An 11,264-nucleotide genomic window follows, 5' to 3' on the forward strand; every position below is an offset into this window, starting at 1 on the left:
TTTTGGACTAGCTACATCGTAATCAGTTGGGTAAATTTAAAAATAATACAGATTTGAAGACACAAGTCCCAGGGATTCTTATTCAGTTGGCCTGAAGCAAAGCTTTAGAATCAGTGTTATTTATAAGTATCTTACTCAATTTTAAGTTATGCCATGTTTGGCCAACAGTTTTCAAATCCATAAGCTACTTTACTTTTTCCAATAATGCTTTTTCATGAAAACATGAAGAAATAAAATAATAACTTCTGATGATGCCAAAATAAATGTCCCAGTGCTTTTGGCTGTTTGATTTTATCTTTTCAAAGAAAATGCTGTGGTAGGAAAACAGTAGGTTGTTTAGGAAGAAACAACTCAGGCAAACTTATGTAATTTGTCAAATATGTTTTAGGTACTCTTGGGCCCTATGGTTGCATAGGTGTCTGTACCAGTCAGGATAAATTAGGTTATACTGTAGAAATGAACAGACCCCAAATCTCAGTGGCTTAATATAGCAGTTTATTTACTACACATGCCACAGATCCATATGATCAATGGCAGCTTTGCTCCACAGCATTTTCCCTGGGGCTCAGGCTGACAGAGCAGCCTCTGTCTAGGACATGGCTGGTGATTGTGGAGGAATAGCAAAGAAGGCATGGTGAGCCATATGCAGGCTCTTAAAGCTTCTGCCCACAGCCATGCCTGAATTCCATGGGGAAGAGTGTAGAATCAATCCCCCAGTAGGAGGGGATAGCAAACATTTGAAAATCAGAGTGCACCACATAATTCTCTTTAGAAAATGAACAGTGCTGATCTTAAACCAACAGAAAACAAGTATTTACTGAGTACCTCCCATGTTCCAGATACTGGGAATATAACTGTAATTGGGAAACACAAAATCCCTGAACTCTTGGGGCTTTCATTGAAGGGGTGGGAGGAGGAATAAAACAAATATTTTTCTTTGAAGACAAACAAAGCAGAATAGGAGACTAAGAGCGATGAGAGTGTTGGGAGTTCTATTTAGACAAAGTCATCAGGGAAGTGTCTTGTGAGATATTTGAGCATAAAATTGAGAGAAGAGAATAGACTCCATTCCAAGACCTGGGGGAGGAGACTTTGAGACGATGAGAGCAGCAATTGCAAAGGGCCTACAGCAGGAACATGTGTGGCCTGACAGGCACTACGAGAAGGTCAGAGTGAATAGATGCTTGCATTTCAAAACGGAGAAATAGGAAAGAAAACAGCAGTAAGAGGTCCCAAATAAGTCCAAACTACAAGGCAAGCTCCATGAGATTTAAGGCTTAAGTGCAGTCCTCTTTGACTTGATGCTCTGCCCTCCAGATCCAGGTGGGGCAAAGGTCCCACCTTCCAGACACTGGGGCAGAAGTTCCATCTTGTAGGCCCACTAGGAAAGCAGTCTTTCCCCTGAAGCTTTGGCAGAGCTGGGTGGGAGCCCCAAGATGCTGGGCAACCCCACCCCCCATGGCTTTGAGCAGAGGCTGTCTGGCCTGTTGAAAGTGAGGTGATAGGCTCCCCTTTTGAAACCAAGGGGGTGACCCTGATGATCTCTGAATTGCCTTCATGGTTATTCTTTCCTTGTCTCGAAGAACGGTGCACATTCATAATCAAATAGTTCTAGGGTTCCATCTTGAGAAATTTCAGAAGACCAAAAGTCTGGTCTCCCTTCATCTTTCCCATATCCTTCCTCCTCAGTTCAGACTGGCAGTTTTCCTGCTGGGGTTGCTGATGAAATCCATGGTGCACACACAAACCAATCTCTTTATCAGAGAGATGCTTGGCCACATCCTTAGTGTTCTCTCCCGAACACACTTTCTCAATTTTGCAATATGGGGAGGATGAGAATTTGTCAAATCTCTAAGTTCTGCTTCCTTTTTGCATAACAATTCCAACTTTAAGTCATTTCTCTCTTCTCACATTTTCCTGTAAGCATTCAGAAGGAGCTAGGCCTCACCTTCAACATTTTGCTTAGAAATTGCTTTAGTTAAATATTCCATTTCATTGCCTGCAAGTTCTACCTTCCACAAAACACCAGAACAGGAGCACAATTCAGTCAAGTTATTAGACACTTTATTACAAGGATCACCTTTTTTCCAGTTTTCAATAACATGTTCTTCATTTCTGTCTGAGACCTCATCAGACTGGCCTTTATAGGCCATATTTCTACGAACATTCTGGTCAGGATTACTCAGGTATTCTCAAGAAAATGTGAGGCTCTCTCTAGAGCTTTCCTCTCCTGAGCTCTTACCAGAATCACCCTCAATGGTCTGTTCACAGCAATGTAAGATTTTTCTAGCATGCATCTCAAAACTCTTCCAGCCTTCACTCCTTACCCAGTTCCCAAACCGCTTCCACACTTTTAGGTGTTTGTAATACCAAGACCTCACTCTCAGCATCAATTTCTCTCTTACTCCATTCAAGCTAAGACAGAATACCATAGACTGAGTGGCTTATAAACAACATAAATAAGAAATCTATTTTCCACAATTCTGGAGACTAGAAAGTTCAAGATCAAGGCACAGACAGATTCTCTGAAGAGGGCCCACTTCCTGGTTCACAGGCAGCTGACTTCTTGCTGTATCCTCACAGGCTGGAGGGGGTGAGGAAACTCTCTGAGGTCTCTTTTATAAGGGGAATAATCCAATGCATGACCTACTTATCTCCCAAAGGCCCTGTCTCCTAATTCCATCACAATGGGGTTTAGGATTTCAACATATGAATTTTGGAGGGACACAAACATTCAGTCAGTCTATAGCAAGGTCATTGGTCATTTTGGCAAAAGAGGTTTAATTGACTTGTTATAAGGATTAAAAACTTGACTTGAGCGATAATGGAGGCTGAGAATTTTGAGAGCAACTACAGACTCTTAAGAGGTTTTACTTTGAGTAGGAACAGTTGGCTAGGTTTCACTGCTTCATAGTTATTTTTTGTCCACTGTAATTGTACCCTTTTACATGTTTTCCAGCAGTACTTTAAGAGTCCAGTTTTTCCACATTTTTACCAACACTTGGTATGGCCAGTTTTTGTTAATTTTGGCCATTCTAATGAGTATATAGTCATATCTCATTGTGGTACTTCCCTGATGACTGATGATATTATTGATCATCAGGTCATGTGCTTATTAGACATTTGTATACCTTCTTTTGTAAAGTAGCTCTTCCAATTTTCCATTTTCTTATTGGGTTTTTAGTCTTTATAATTGAGTTATAAGAGTGCTTTATGTATTCTGGTTACAAGTCTTTGCCTTGTATCTGGCTTGCCAATAGTTTCTTTCATGCTCCATGACTTGCCTTTGTGTGTTCTCATTAGTGTCTTTCAGCAAGAAAAAGTTTTCCATTTCTGAAGAGTTCCAACTTATCTATTTTTCCCTCATGCTTTCCGTATTCTATCTAGGAAATATCTCCCTACCCCAATATTGCAAAGATTTTCTCTTGTGCTTTCTTCTAGAAGTTTTCTCATTTTGTATATTATTTGTGTCTGTGACCCTTTTTAGTTACATGTTAGGCATCATGTGATGTGAGGGTTGATATTCATTTTTCCCCTGTGGATAGTCATTTGATTCAGCAATGTTAGTTAAAAAAATTTTTTTTCCCATTGAATTGCATTGGCAACGTTGCCAAAAATCAATTGAACATACAAACTTGCTTTACTAAATTTTTGGGTAGTGATTACTCGTCCTCTATTTTTTACTATATTTGAATAAGATTGGTGTGTTATTTCTTTCTTCAATATTTTATAGAATTCACCAGTGAATTTATCTAGGCCTGGACTTTTTCTTCTTGGGAAGGTTTTGATAACAAAGTAAATTGCTTTAATACATATAGAGTTATTTATATCATTTATTTTTTTCTTAAGTCAGTTTTGATATGTCATATTTTTTGGAAATGTATTTATTCATTTCAATATTCCTATTTTTTAGCATAAAGTTATTCATAGCATGGTCTTATTGTTCTTTAATATCTGTAGTGTTGATAACCCCTTTTTCATTACTAATATTGGTGATTTATATTATCTCTCTTTTTTTCTTGATCAGTCTAGCTAGAGTTTTGTCAATTCTGTTGATCTTTTCAAAGAGACAGTTTTTGGGTTTGCTAAGCAGTTTCTCTATTGTCCATTTTCCGTCTCATTGATTTCTGTTTTTATCTTTATTATTTCTTTCCTTCTACTTACTTGGGGTTTACTTTGCTCTTCTTTTTCTTGTTTCTTGAAGTGAAACTTAGGTCTTTGCTTTTAGATCTTTCTTCTTCCTTATATAAAGCAACTTTTCCCTCTCAACACTGTTTTAGCAGCATCCCACAAATTTCGCAGTGTTGTATTTTCATTGTCATTCAATTCAAAATATTTTCTAACTATGCCTCTGATTTCATCTTTAACCTGTGACTGTTACTTAATTTCCAGATATATAGGATTTTCCTAAGATATGTTATTGTTATTGATTTCTAATTTAATTCCTTTGTGGTCAGAGAATCACTTTGTATAATTTTGATCCTTTTAATTTTATAAAAACATGTTATATGGTCCCACTTATGGTATATATCTGGCAGCGTTCTATGAGCACTTGGGGAAAAAATGTGTAGTATTCTCTAGTTTTTGAATGTAGTGTTCTATAAATTAGATCAAGACGGTTGATAGCGTTATTCAGATCGTCTGTATCTGTACAAGGGTTTCATCTCATTGTTCTATCATTTGGTGAGAAATGGGTGTTAAAATCTCCCATACATCAGGGTTGAACCTGAGATTGTGCAGATTCACACTGAGTATCTGAGCATGTTCCTCTCCAGCTCTCCCCTCTAGGATTCTCCTCTCACTCTCCAGCCCCTGGACACTCATTTTCCTCTGGCCAGAAATATGGGATATTTCTTGGAGTTTTAGCCACTTATAGTATTGCTGCTGCTGTAGCACTCCAAGACCAGAGCCTGCCATGGGGGCAAAGCCACAAAAGAAAAGAGAAAAAAATGAGAAACTTAATTTTGTCTACTTTTCAGAGTCTTCAAGTTTTTTTTGTATTTTGCTCAGAGTTTTTAGTCATAATCAGTGAGAGAAATGGGGCATAGGTGGATGGAGCTTTTGTGGTATGCCAATATCAAAACATCCAAGAAGTTTCAGAAGTTTTACGTAGAAAAACTTTAGCCTTTTCACCAGGAATTCTGAAGTTTTGTGTTTTTTTCAATAAGGTCTTCTTTATCCCAAGAATATAAATAAATATATATATTCTATCTTGTTTCTGATTTTTTTTTTTTTTTTGGCTGTGCCATGTAGCATGTGGGATCTTAGTTCTCTAACCAGAGATCGAACCTGTGCTCCCTGCAATGGAAGTGTGGAGTCCTAACCACTGGACCACCAGGGAATTACCTAGTCTATCTTGTTTCTGTTAGCACTTTCAAAGTTCTTTTGTTTGTTCGTTTGTTTCGTTTTAAGCTTACTTATTAAGCCAACTAAAATTCCTTTTTTAACGTTTTAGCATGGGTTGAAACAGATCTAAATTTAATTTTTTTCACTTTGAATAGATGATCAATTGTTCAAGCACCATTTATTGTATAGTACATCATTTTCACACAATAATTTATTTCTGGATTGTCCATTCTATTCTGTTGATCATTTTGATTATTAATTTTCCAATATCTAGCATTATTACTTTAATCCTTTTTTGGTCATAATGTATATTATTCTTGTTTTATACTTGTTATTCAAGTTGAATTTTCAAAAATTGTCTGAAGTAGGAATCTAATCCTTTTTTAAAGGACAGTCAATTGTCCCAACACCACTTTTTGCATACTCCATCATATACACACACAAATAAATGCATTTCTGAATTCTAGATTCCCTATACTGTTCCATTGACCTATTTATCTATCACTTTTCCAATATTTAGCAATACTGTGTTAAACCCTTTTTGATCATGATGTATATTATTGTTTTAATGAAGTTCTTCACTAAAAGTGCTAATATCTCCTACAACTGTGTATGGTGACAGATGTTAACTAACCTTACTGTGGTGATCATTTTGCAATATATACAAATATTGAATCATTATATTGTATATCTGAAACTAAATAATGTTGTATGTGAATTATACCTCAATAAAAAAATGCTGATATTAAATTTAGGGGTTTTGCATATAACATTATAAGAGAAGATCTATTGCATTCTCTTCTTTCAGTATTCTGGTTCTGATTTTGTAGAATCCACCCATTAAATGTTCTGATCCTGGCTTTTGTCTATATTTTAGATTTTGTCTATGCTGCTGGTCTATTCTGTTTTTAACTTCTTGAAGAAATCTTATTAATGTATATTTTTTCTGGAAGAGCCAATCATTCCAATTTAAAAAATTACTTTGTATAAAAATGTTCTCTTATGTTTTAAAAAATTCTGGAATTTATAGTTTTGATCTCTTTATCATTCTAATGTTTTTTTTATTCTTGATCAGGTTACAAAAGGGCTGTTTAGTGGTATTTTCAAAGAGGCAACTTTTGACCTTAAATATATGTTCTATTGTGCTTTTTTTTTTTTTTTTTTTGCGGTACGCGGGCCCCTCACTGTTCTGACCTCTCCCGTTGCAGAGCACAGGCTCTGGACGCGCAGGCTCAGCGGCCATGGCTCACGGACCCAGCTGCTCCGTGGCATGTGGGATCTTCCCGGACTGGGGCATGAACCCGTGTCCCCAGCATCGGCAGGTGGACTCCCAACCACTGCACCACCAGGGAAGCCCTATTGTGCTTTTAATTAATTAATTTCTATTTCTATCTTTTGACTCCTCTTATAGTTTCTTTGGGTGTGTTTTTTCATTCTTTTTCTAGTTTATGTTGAATATATGGTTCATTTATATTTAATTTTTACTTTATTAAATACTTCTAAGCCTAGGTTTATTATTATTATTATCATTTTGTGTGTGTTTTTAAGTTTCAAAGTGGATAGATTTTCCTGTCTTGGCTTCTCTCCTTTTTCTATCCTTTAGGAGTTTCTTTTTTTTCTTTCTTTCTTTATTTTATTTTTGGCTGTGTTGGGTCTTCATTTCTGTGCGGGGGCTTCCTCTAGTTGTGGCAAGCAGGGGCCATTCTTCATCGCGGTGCACGGGCCTCTCACTCTCACGGCCTCTATTGTTGCGGAGCACAGGCTCCAGACGCGCAGGCTCAGTAGTTGTGGCTCACGGGCCTAGTTGCTCCGCGGCATGTGGGACCTTCCCAGACCAGGGCTCGAACCCATGTCCCCTGCGTTAGCAGGCAGATTCTCAACCACTGTGCCAGCAGGGAAGCTCTAGGAGTTTCTTTTGTTTGTTTTGTTTTATTGCATTTTTTTGGTCTACTTTATACAGATTTCTTGTCTACTTTTATTTCTGAAGTTTGTTAAAGTCTCCCAAATTAAGATACTCTTTTGTTGCTGAACTGGTCCCAGAGCATACATCCCAAAATACCTGTGGATTGCACTTTCCATAGCTTCCCATAGCCTCTGGAACCAGCTCAGAGTTCCAGAGGGAGAGAGCTAGGAAGACAATACGCAAAGGTCCTTAATGCAATGCCTGTTGCATCAGCTCTTTGCTTCCCTAGCGAGAGCCAAATCAGCAGTATTCTTGGCAAGGCAGACCCTCTCTCTGGAGGTAACTGTATGTATGTAATTGATGAGCAAAGCAGTCTCTCTGTGTATGACATTATTTATAAGATTTCCTTGATGTGATGAAGGAAATTGGGAATTCCCTGGGGAAAGTCAGTGTATACACTCTGAGCACTCGTTCACTTCCATAAGATACAAATATCTGAACTGTTAAACAACCAACCAATTTTGGCAAGAGTACCTCCATTTCAGAGGAGGAAAGTCTGACTTGCAAAGAGACTGAAAATGTCGTGGCTTCAGAGAAATATTTCCAAAGTAAATTAAAATTTATTATATTTCCGAGTATTCTCTTATATACTAGATAACTTTATACTAGCAACCATCCTTGACAAAAATAAAAAAAACATGACTGTCATCACCATACTGATAATACCATTGAATACAAAGGATCCGAAGTGACTCATCCAAAGTTATGCAACTAGCACGTGGTAACATCACGTGGAATACACATCTTAGGACAACACACGTCTATTTACTTCCACTTTATCATAGCAATCTCCTACAACCTAAAGACTCAGTTTCCATGGGAAAGTTCTCCTTGGATTCCAATTCACATAGATGATGAAATTTGCGAAATGAGGAATTCCTCACCTGTAGTTGTTGAATAGATATCAGTTGATGTTAATAGAAATGTGCCAGATGTCTTCCAGTTTCCCTTCACCCTTTCTGCCACACTTTGCATACCAGGAGACTGACTTAAGCCTTAGCATCACGAGTTCACTTGCCCTCTGAGATCTGGTAGGGTTGACCAGTGGGAGAGCCAGCAGGAGACCTGAGGGAAGAGGAGAATAAGGTTTGGACATTTATATCCATTTTCTCCCTGCAGGTTGATTTGGGCTGGCCATGTAACTTAAGATCTCAGCTCTTGTGAAGGGTCTTCTTCACTCCCTTCTTTTCTCCCCTATTCCAGTAGCAATGTCCTCCCCTTGCCTTCTCAGGCCTAGGGTGAGAGTGGTTCCTTGGTGTTCCTTACCCCAAGTACCACACCATCCCTTCTGGTTTCTCTATACCCTGCTCACGCCTTTGTAAAGGTGTCTTTTTAAAATGATCCACAAATTATCTGATTTGAATGTGCCAGCTGTTTCTTGCAAGGACCCTGACTGATATAGGAAACAAATTACTCTTAAAGTTTATAGTTTTAGTACAAAAAGATGGGGTAAAGAGATAAGTTTTCTAGCCAAGCCCAAAACTATTCATATACTAACATCTGATTACTACAGTTTTGGAAAGGAGTTGACTCTTTTAATACATGCTTCATTGGGGATTACACATTTTCTGGACCAAACTCATAATCAGATCCAAAGGATTTCTAATACTTTATATGTAGTTAATTAAATTTAACAGTAACAGGAAAAAAAAGATAAAAGGAAACAACCCTTTCAGTTTCCAAAGCAGAGAGAAAAAACAGGGCATTGCTCCTAAATCTCTCTGTTGCCATGCAAACTTCTTAGCCATACCACACTAAGACGTCTCTTAGAAGAGTTAGAGTCTCCTGATTCTGATTCTTTGGCTATTTAAAGCAGGCATGGGGCACTGCAAGGGCTCACTTTCCAAACTTCAATGTAAGAAGAGAGCGGGAATGTTGATTACATGTGAACAGAGGGATTGAAACAATTTCCAGCAGGCGTCTATGTACACATGAGGATTCACACACACACACACACACACACACACACACACACACACACACAAAGCCAGAAAGGCAAACCTGCAGAGAAAAAGGTATGATTGTCAGAATTCATTCTGGTGCTTGGGGACTAGATGGGACCAAAGGCTTTTACTTTCCTTCTGAGCCAAAGCAGGGTAACATGCTGACATGTTCAGTAGTTTCTGCCAGTTGGCCACAGTTTGGATGGGTGGGAAAATATACTTCATTCCTATTCTCCTCCCTTATCCCCTGCCATGGGTTAATTTTTAATATAATGCCATAAGGAATATTATAATTCAAAAAATAAGAAAGGAATCCAGCTACATAGTTGCTTAATCAACATAGAATAGGTTTCCACTGTCAAAGTCGAGTGAAGAGTGGAGCGTTATCCTCCAGTGTATTTGTTTTTGTTGTTTGTACAAGAATAAGGCTGAATACATTTCCCTTATTTGCATTTTAATGAGAAGGGGGACTGAAAACTAAAATATTTTGGCTGCAGCCACTGAGGGGTATGAGGTGGCACAAAATAATAGCGGGTTGTTCATACTAACAATTTTCAGTTTTGAAACAGTCCCTCTTGTCAGTCAAGGCAATGAGATAAAGTGGCCTACTAGAAATTTAAGTTAAGTTATAAAATTTGTGTCCTTGAACAATTATTGCAGTCTCTTGTCTCTGTTTTTACCAGTGTAATAGATATTTCTTCGGACAGCAACTTAGGGGTACAGTTATGGCACAAATTAATAATAAAACAATTTGTGCATCAGTCCTTCCAGGTTTGGAACAAGGGAGATGAGAGTAAGCAGTTAGAAACGAAAATGATTGTCAAAATTAACTTTTTTTCCCTAATTTCTCAAAGTGAGGATAAATAACTCTACTTGAAGTGAAAGTTGATATATTGAGAACTGTAGGATTAAGCGTATTATTTAAAACTGTAACTGCAATTGCTTTTTGAATTCAAAATAGTCTGTATTTTTTTCAAACGTCAAAGAAGAAGATGGCAAAGGAAGAAGATGTAAAACATTAAAAGCAGAAAAGATCATTGGTATGACCAAAAAATCTAATATATTAGCCCCATGATAAAAGTAAATGACATAATGATCTACTAAATAAACAAAATGGTGGGAGAAAATGTTAACTATTATCAAGCAGAGGTGAATGCAAGCTGATGCAACCTACTTAATGATGTAGGTTAAAATTTACAGAGAAGTTATAATTATTCCTTATAAGTAAAAATATGAATAAAATATAAAATTACTGAAGATAAATGATATATTTACAAAAACACAATAATAGTGAAAGGCAACACATCGGTTTCTATACTTTATGGATAAAAAAGACAAAATATAAATACAGAAGATTTGAATAGCAATATGTGTAATAGTATTTAATAGATATGTAGATGACAAATATCAAACCCTAGAAACAAAGAAATGCATCATTTTTTCAAGGACGCATAGATATTCACAGATATTTATCATACTGTTTGAAACAAAAAAGTAAACCCCAAAGTAGAAATACTATAAGCAACATTCTGTGACAAAAAATGCATTCAGTGCTAGAATCAAATAGGAAAATCAGAAACAAAACAAAAATTTTTTTTGTAAAATAGTTCTCAGGTTAAGTAAACAATAACATCACAGTTACAGAATATCTGAAAAATAACAGTGAGGGAAAAAATTTTAAACCATATACATTTATATTACTAAAACAGAAAAAGAATGGAAATAAGTGAATAAGGTGCCAGTTTAGCTAGAAAAATGAATCTAAAATAAACTTTAGAAAAACATAAGGAAGAAATTTTTTTAAATGAGGAGCAAAAATCCATAATGAGAAAAGTGATAGAAATTATAAATTAATTCAAAACTTGATTCTGGAGGGAGGGAGGATCAAATACAATTAAATAAATAAATAATCTACCAATACTAAATATGAGTGAGAACAAAAGAGAGAGAAAAAACATGAATTCATAAAATATGCAATGAAAAGGAGAGATGACTACAGATAATGAGAAAAT

This window comes from Delphinapterus leucas, chromosome 3, assembly GCF_059928025.1.
Source record: "Delphinapterus leucas isolate spDelLeu-1000000601 "Yukka" chromosome 3, BTC_Dleu_Yukka2, whole genome shotgun sequence".
Taxonomy (NCBI): domain Eukaryota; kingdom Metazoa; phylum Chordata; class Mammalia; order Artiodactyla; family Monodontidae; genus Delphinapterus; species Delphinapterus leucas.